Source organism: Eptatretus burgeri, unplaced genomic scaffold, assembly GCF_056783735.1.
Source record: "Eptatretus burgeri isolate ZD-2024b unplaced genomic scaffold, Ebu_testis_v1 Ebu_testis_scaffold_28, whole genome shotgun sequence".
Classification (NCBI taxonomy): domain Eukaryota; kingdom Metazoa; phylum Chordata; class Myxini; order Myxiniformes; family Myxinidae; genus Eptatretus; species Eptatretus burgeri.
Genome location: NW_028221978.1, coordinates 168,890 through 178,086, shown reverse-complemented (window position 1 = coordinate 178,086; position 9,197 = coordinate 168,890). Strand labels below are relative to the sequence as shown.

Here is a 9,197-nt window from a genome sequence, read left to right as displayed (position 1 = left end):
CAGCAGACATTTGGGACAACAAAGCTACAGACTGGCAGAGGGAGAAAACGACTTTCCACTGACTGGGACGACCGCCAACTCATTCGAATGTCACTCAACAACCGTCGGATGACATCAAGTGACCTACAAAAAGAATGGCAAACGGCAGCTGGGGTGAAGTGCACGGCGAGGACGGTTCAAAACAGGCTCCTAGGGGCAGGGCTGAAGTCTTGCGAAGCTAGAAAAAAGCCCTTCATCAATGAGAAGCAAAGAAGAGCCAAGCTGAGGTTTGCAAAAGACCATAACGATTGGACCGTAGAGGACTGGAGTAAGGTCATCTTCTCTGATGAGTCCAATTTTCAGCTTTGCCCAACACCTGGTCATCTAATGGTTAGGCGGAGACCTGGAGAGGCCAACAAGCCTCACACCCACTGTGAAATTTGGTGGAGGATCGGTGATGATCTGGGGGTGCTTCAGCAAGGCTGGAATCGGGCAGATTTGTCTTTGTGAAGGACTCATGAATCAAGCCACGTACAAGGTTGTCCTGGAAGGACACTTGCTTCTTTCTGCTCTGACAATGTTCCCCAACTCTGATGATTGATTTTTCCAGCAGGACAATGCTCCATGCCACACAGCCAGGCCAATGAAGGGGTGGATGGAGGACCATCAGATCGAGACCCTGTCATGGCCATCTCAATCTCCAGACCGAAACCCCATTGAAAACCTCTGGAATGTGATCAAGAGGAAGATGGATGTGAGGGGCCATATCACTGGGGGAGTGGTGAGGGGCCATATCTGGAGATATTGGAACTTGGATAGAACAGTGATTTTGAATGACAATGCTGGAGATGTTGTTACAGCAGGGAAGACCCTGCTGATGTAAATGAGCATGACAATAAGAATCTTCTCCTCCCAGAGGAAGGTGAGGATTGGGTTCAGGAGTAATTAATTTATTCATGACACACCATTCTTCCCAAAAGAGGAAGGTGTGACCAAAGCCTGTCATTAATTTCTCCTTGAAGCGTACAAGTACACGTTTGCTTTCCACGAACACACTGTGTTGAAAAATGCTGAAGTTCTTCCATTTGATAAAGTGGTGAAGAAGGTTTCGTCCTCTTTGTGGGAAAATTTACAATATTGAAAGCAAAGATGGGAAAACTACGATCGGTGGTTTAATGATCAACAACCACTTGTTTCCTCTCAACCAGAGCTGAATTTGAGGTTCAATGATGGTCCAAGGTTCAATGTATCCTTTGAGCTGGCCAAATATCCTCCTCCTCTTGTTAGTCCTCTATTCCTCCTCCTCAAAGCAATGTAAAGGGAATGCACACTGATTATGGTTTCCAAAAACATTGTTAGATCAGGCCGATCAAATGAAGGAACACTTCCATTCATTCCGATTTGCACAACTCATATTTCAAAACACCGTGCCACAAACCGGTCCATCAACAATCTCTGCGAGCAAATGTAAAACATGCGGCCTTCGATTACAATGCCAACCAGACAACACTTGTAGTGTAAATATGCCTGGATATTAGATGTATAACTTGAGTGTTTTGACATGACTTCAATTTCATTTCCAAGATCTTTTATTTCCATCACTCATATTAATTGGTAAATATGAAAATGAATCGTCCCAAGTGGAACAGACGCTCGTTTCCCGATTTAGGTCTGGCGAAGTTGGGCTGCATGAGGTGAAGGTTGGGGGGGGGGAGTCGGTTTAGGGGATTTAAAGGGACTGACTGACATCGTCATCACTTCAACAATTCTTCCATACTTCGTCGTAGACGAGCTAAAAATGGATTCCACTGTTTAGGTGATATAATTTACTAGTGAAAATATTGTGACAAATAAAAGAAAGTTATCAAGCACTTCCTTTGGACACCGAGTTCGATTGTTTCCTCTCCAGCAGTGAATACTTGTAAATCCTGAAACGAGAATCCATGTACATACATGAAGGCAATCAATTAGGTGAACATTCGACATATTTCAGACGAGTTCAGTTACTGTATCAACATATCATTCAGCAGCGACTCAAGGCTTGTGATTGAGCCTGTAAACACTCCGATCGGACAGGGACATTGGCACACTCCCAAAAATCTTTACCTTCCCATTTTGTAAACATGTGAAATATGCATAAACTCCTCCATGAGCCGGAACCTGAGGAGAAAAAAATCCAAGAGTGATACTCACTTGTCATAAACAGAACCAGACACCCCATCCCTGTGATGATTCTTTTGGTTCTCCAGGTTATTTGTGTCCTTTCCCAAGCAGAGGATGAGAAATCCCAAAGTTCTGGTTTTCTTTGTGTATTCAAGGTTCCTTCAAAGATCTTCAGTGTAGAAATTAACACCTTGGACACACCAAGCATCAAAAGGAAGAAAGGTTAAGGATACCGTTACTTTGGTTCCTCTTAATATCGAGGAATACACATTTTTCATGAGGGATACTCCAACACAAATGTATTCCATTTTCAGGAATATCAACACTCCATTGGAAAGTCCGTTATCATGGTGGATTCTTTCAATGAGTCTTCGGTACATTTCGTACTTTGACACAAATGCATTGTTTTATCACACATCAACCTCTCTTGGTTGGAGGCCGAGTCAGTGTTAGTGTGCAACCAACACAGGTAGATCGGTGTACTCCATTTTCAATCATTTCATTCCACCCACCCGTGTCCAATCATCCATCCCCAGCTCCAACAACGCTTCCCCACCCCCACCTTGAGGTCACATGCGCTCTCACAAGAACTCTCACCTGGTTAACCTTTGCAAGGCTAAACTGAATGCTCACCTTCCATCCTTGATCCTACTTTTCTTTCTGTAGTGTGTGTACCTGTCTGAGTCTGAGGATTCATGCTCTTCCCTTCCACTTTTCCCAAGACTGGTGATGTCCATCACCACCTTTCGGCTTCTCCGACACTCACTCCTGATCTCTGATAATGCTGCTACCACCCCACCCACATGGTTTTTCCCCTCACAGCATTCCCTTTCTCATACTGCAATGGATTTATGTATTTTCCACTTTTTTGATGCATACTTTACTCTGCCTGGATGTCAGACCGATTAATCAAAGTTAAATAATTTATTTATCACCATTGATCAAGTGAAATTGCCTGCTGTTGGCTTAGTGGTTAGGGTGGCGTCTTGGGACCGCAGGGTCCTGAGTTCAAGCACCGTTGGCCGCTAAACTAAAATACACCAGGAAGTTGACTCAGCCTGTCATCCTTCCGAGGTCGGCAAAATGAGCACCAGTGTTCTGGTAAGGGGGACACTGCATCAGCGGCATGGCCGCGTCCCAACCAATGATGCAACCAGCAGGTACAGGCAACACTCAATAGAGAGAGTGATAGAGATCAAGTGAAATGAATCGAAAAACGAAGCCATGTGAGATAGGAAGAGTGGATTACCAGGAGGTTGTGTCATTGGGTGTCGTGCATGGCAACATCGGTGCTGAGGTTACGGATGTCCATCAACTCGGCAAACACATTGGGGGTACCCTGAGTGAAAAACAACACTGGGAACCTGTTGTGTTTGCGTCGTATCCTGGCAGACAATGAGGCGAAAATCAAAGCAGGTGTGACAGCAAAGGTTGTACAAGAGGGGAGTCCCTCCAAGCATCAATCAAAACATCCCCTCCAAACATGTGGATCAGTGTTTGTGAGTGACGACAAAGTTGAATCTAACCATTTCTAACAGCAAGTAACTTGAGTACGTGGCTCTGCGGACCCAAGTCACCAATTCTATTGGAACCACATTTATATTTGTTAACTTTGGACTCAATGATTACGCACAAGAACATACAGCGATTAAAACTGGTGTACAGTCGCTTTTGCTACTTCACTGGATGTTAAAATTGGTTGGAATTGACTTGGAACTTCCAATAATGAAGGATCATGAAGGATAACGAAGGACCCCCAGGGAGAATATTTTATTGATACCTCTGATGTCATACATCACATGCCATGGCAGTAATATTGTATGAAAGGGAAAAATTTGGACATCTTCTTCTCCAAAACCATCCAACAAAAAAATTTTGAAACCAGTCACATGTCATCATCTCCCAATGGGGTATATCAGGTGATAACAATGATGTCATCGATGAAGTGGTATTCCAGACAGAAGTTGAATCAAAATCTGGAACTTCATATATCTGATCGACGATGTGTCAAGAATTTAATTTACTAGTGCATGCCCGTAGATGCGTGGCCGTACGTGCAAACCCTCCCCCCCCCCAAAAAAAACTCAAACCGCGTGCCAGAAACAACAACCACACAAGCCGTTCCTTCGCTTTTACGTGCCCGTACATGCGTGGCTGTACGTGCAAAAAAAAAAAAATATATATATATATATATATATATATATATATATATATATATATATATATATATATATATATATATATATATATATATATATATACTGTATATACTTAAAAACCGCTTGCCAGAAACAAACACACAGGCCGTTCCTTCGCTCTCGCGTGGCTGTACGTGCGTGGCCATATATACAAAAAAAAACTAAAAAAAAACTCAAACCGCGTGCCAGAAACAACAACCACACAAGCCGTTCCTTCGCTTTTACGTGCCCGTACATGCGTGGCTGTACGTGCAAAAAAAAATATATATATATATAGATATATATATATATATATATATATATATATATATATATATATATATATATATATATATATATATATATATATATATATATATATATACTGTATATACTTTAAAACCGCTTGCCAGAAACAAACACACAGGCCGTTCCTTCGCTCTCGCATGGCTGTACGTGTGTGGCCGTATATACAAAATAAAAATAAAAAAAACTCAAACCGCGAGCCAGAAACAACAACCACACAAGCCGTTCCTTCGCTTTCACGTGCCCGTACATGCGTGGCTGTACGTGCAAAAAAAAAATAAAATATATATATATATATATATATATATATATATATATATATATATATATATATATATATATATATATATACTGTATATACTTTAAAACCGCTTGCCAGAAACAAACACACAGGCCGTTCCTTCGCTCTCGCGTGGCTGTACGTGCGTGGCCGTATATACAAAAAAAAACTCAAACCACGAGCCAGAAACAACAACCACAAAGGCCGTTCCTTCGTCTCGCGTGCCCATACGTGCGTGGCCGTACATGCAAAAAAAAAAAAAACTTTCAAACAACTACACAGGCCATTCCTTCGCTCTCATAAACGACGACTGGATTGGGGCATTGTGTTTATCTATAAATGCGGATAAGAAATCGAGAAATTATTAGAATACAGTAAGTCATCACTATCCAAAAGTAGTGCGTGCCCGTACGGAATGTTCACATTATTCCACGAATTACCGCTTGCATTGAAGTAACAACTGCTGTGATACTTACACACAGAGTTAATTAAAATCAAGTTTACCTCCCTGTCTTTGCTTGCCATGACATTCGCTGCCATTTACCATTGGCACTCCTACGCCACGGTAACTAAGGCACCGATCGATCCCCATCGTAACCAGCACGGCACGTGACGTCATCGTCGGCCGGCCGTGCACCGGCCTACGCAGCCACGCCCACGCAGCAACCTGTCCTGTGATTGGTATGTAAATAAATGGCCATAACTTGGGAATCACTTGTCCGATTAATATCAAATCTTCAAAAGGCACATACTCAGGTCCCCAGCAATATAGCTGGCAAGTTTCAATTAGATCGGACCAGTGGTTGTTGGGAAACAGCGGTCACAGACACACACACACACACACACACACACAGACACAAACACACACACACACACACACACACAGACACAAACACACACACACACACGCACACATTGCTGGAATTATAGATAGACGAAATGAGGTCAATGAGATGACAAATGAAGAGGTTGAATGCAGACTGCAGAGCAATGATTAAGGAAACCCGTCGTTGTGAATCGTTTTTACCACCAAATTGAGATGTATTTCGTTGGCAAGCATGTTGAGTGGAGCTGAATTCCTTAGCACTTCCAAAGGCCACAGCGTTCTGACAATTGGAAACAAAAAAAAAGTTGTGCACTTTTTTTGATAAATTATTTTTGGAACAATTTTTCTTCAATAAATAAATAATAATAAAAATTGTCTCCATGTACACACCTTGATCTCGTTAGCACCTCTTCATAAACAACATCGCTGAGGAAACGGCGCTTCTTCTTTGTTTCCTCGTCCAGGGCAAGAATACGGAGGCTGCTGGATCTGCCAACGTTTTGATAAATCATTAGTTTTAACCAATTATTCAATTAGCGCCAACGTATTTTGCCTTTTCGCAAGGAAAAACACAAAGAGAAGAGAAGAGAAGAGAAAAAACCCGTAATGGCGAACGCAGCTGAGTTTCTCTTCCCCATCGACCACGGTGACGCAGCAACGCTTCCTGTCATTGGTTGATAAAAAATGGCCGCAGCAACGCTTCCTGTCATTGGTTGATTAAAAAATGGCCGCAACAACGGTTCCTGTCATTGGTTGGTAAATAAATGGCCATAACTTGGGAAACACTCGTCCGATTAATATCAAACCTTGAAAAGGCACATCCTCAGGTCTCCAGCAATATACCTGGCAAGTTTCAATTTGATCGGACCAGCGGTTGTCGAGAAACAGCGGTCACAGACACACACACAGACACAGACAGACACAGACACAGACACAGACACAGACACAGACACACACACAGACACACACACACACACACACACACACACACACTGCTGGAATTACAGATAGATGATGACATCAGTCACGTGGTCTGGACGCCATCTTGGTTCGAATCTGAAAACAATATAAAAAACCTTCTCCAGAACCGCTAACAGAGCTGTTGATCACAATTGTGCATGTCCACGTGTAAATGAAGATTCATGTTGGTGTGTTTATGCGTGTACACGCGCTGCCATAATCAGATGTCATCTCCTCATGTACGTGTGGATTTGTTAAACAATATTGATATGTATTAACATGAGGAATGTACAAATTATATTGTGATTATTCTTGTATTTGTGGACATTAAACATCATTATTCCATTTTGCTTTCCCTGCAAACCTCACCTCATCCCCTAATTTTGTAATAGTCCTGTCCAGTTAAATATCAGGGAAAACATTTTCAATCGATTCATTACATCACAGTGCTGTCTTTCTTTGAGATGAAGTATTCCCTTGATGTACTCACAAGTTGATGTGATTTGTCAGAAAAGTGAGATCCCACCCCCGGGTCCCCGTGATGGGTTGTGTGGGCCCATGTTATCTGGGGCTCCATGCAGTGCATAGGTTGCATGGCCCTCACTCTTCTTTCCGGGCCCACGTTGATCTTGGGGTCCACGTTGATCTTGGGGTCCAGGGCCTGTGCATTAATCCACCACTGCACGCAGGTGCCAGCCGCAAATGATGACTCATCTCAGATCAAGAGCCATGATTGCTTGAAAAGAAACCCACGATAGCAAAATCGGAACATAATTGGTTGCCCACGATTGGTCGAAACCCACGATATTTTAGGGTTTACTGTAGAATATGTGTAATATGTCACGTATTATATATGTATGATCAGGTATCAAATATGTGTGGATATAATGTGCATTATATGTGTAGAAATCAGAATCGTGCGTGTGTAAATCAAGATGTGTGTGTGTGTGTGTGTGTGTGTGTGTGTGTGTGTGTGTGTGTGTGTGTGTGTGTGTGTGTGTGTGTGTGTGTGTGTGTGTGTGTGTGTGTGTGTACATGCCGCCACCACCGTGTCATACACTCATCTCCACTTGCAAGTCTTTAAGACTGAACGGAACCTTCCCTGGTCCTGAAGCATCCACCTTCACACCAGCAAGGAACCACGGCTCATGCACCAAACCAAAGATGAATCCGGAACCAAAAGCAAAATCCGAGCTTCCATCCTGGAATCCCAAGGGTAATGACAATCTTGGAGATAGCAATGGTGGTGATAAATTAATTATCAGTGTTGCAAGGCAGAAAAACTTGGTCGAGTAATGCACAATCAGAAAGTCAGTAAATAAATAAATAAATAAATGAACAAATAGCCGAAGAAAAAGCAAATCAAAGACCGTTGGCCCTTTTTAACATTCCCATCTGATCTCAAGGCTCATGATACGGCAATGCCAGGTTTGAATCCCATTTGCTTTTTCTCCCTTTTCATTATCTACAAACGTTCTTGTAAATCGATTTGAAAGTGCATTCTCCTCACCTCTTTGTCCCACGTGTGATTTATGTACAAATAAGACCTTGGGTCTTACATCAATTTGAATCATTATTTCATCTGCAGCCTATGGCTGCTGGTTGCGTCAATGCTGAGAGTGTGGCGGTGCCACTGATGCATTGCCCCTGTTTTCAGTAAGCTGGTCCTCATTTCGCTGACCTCGGTAGGAAGACAGGCTGAATCAACCCACCTGATGTTATTTAATGAGACAATGGGCTCAAATGCAAGTCCCGAAGATCTTCAGTCAATCGTGATTCAAAAATATAAAAATATACATTAATATACACGAAATATAAAAGTGAAATGAACAGACTCACTTTCAACTGCAAAAGCCACTTTATCTCAAGACTCAACTCAATATTGAACGTTATCTCAAGACCCATGAAAATATCTGCTGTTCTTTCCTCCGCTTTAATTGGTTTATCTAACCAGATGCGTGTCAAAGTAGACATCTCTCTGACTGTGAGTAGAGAACCTCCTCAGCACCATGGAGTCTGGCATTTCACTCAGGCCGACTGGCTGGGACGTCAAGCAGCCATCAAGCTTCTAGAATCTAGACTGGTCTCCCATCTTCACTTCCTCCGACATCAACTCGTCCTGGGAATTTCTTTTTGAGAAATCTATCTGTATGTATATATCTATATATATATATATATATATATATATATATATATATATATATATATATATATCTCTCTCTCTCTCTCTCTCTCTCTCTCTCTCTCTCTCTCTCTCTCTCTCTCTCTCTCTCTCTCTCTCTCTCTCTCTCTCTCTCTCTCTCTCTCTCTCTCTCTCTCTCTCTCTCTCTCTCTCTCTCTCTCTCTCTCTCTCTCTCTCTCTCTCTCTCTCTCTCTCTCTCTCCCTCTCTCTCTCTCTCTCTCTCTCCCTCTCTCTCTCTCTCTCTCTCTCTCTGTCTCTCTCTCTCTCTCTCACAGATTTATCCCATCTCGTCTTCAGTTGTCCTACCCTTCCTTCCACCCTTGG

General features: G+C 42.5%; 1 long non-coding RNA gene across 6 annotated transcripts; it reads right to left on the bottom strand.

The window, feature by feature from the left end:
- Positions 1–1,550: 1,550 nt before the first annotated feature.
- LOC147007756 (uncharacterized) lies at positions 1,551–8,784 on the bottom strand. 6 transcript variants are annotated; one of them, XR_015053947.1, is made up of 6 exons: positions 6,122–8,784; positions 5,933–6,011; positions 5,410–5,577; positions 3,392–3,527; positions 2,173–2,332; positions 1,551–1,907 (listed from the first exon to the last, which is right to left on the bottom strand). It is a non-coding gene; the product is annotated as an uncharacterized LOC147007756 (long non-coding RNA). The 6 variants fall into 6 exon arrangements; XR_015053949.1 differs by having other exon boundaries at positions 5,410–6,011; positions 6,122–6,220; positions 6,333–8,784; XR_015053945.1 differs by having other exon boundaries at positions 5,933–8,784.
- Positions 8,785–9,197: the final 413 nt, after the last annotated feature.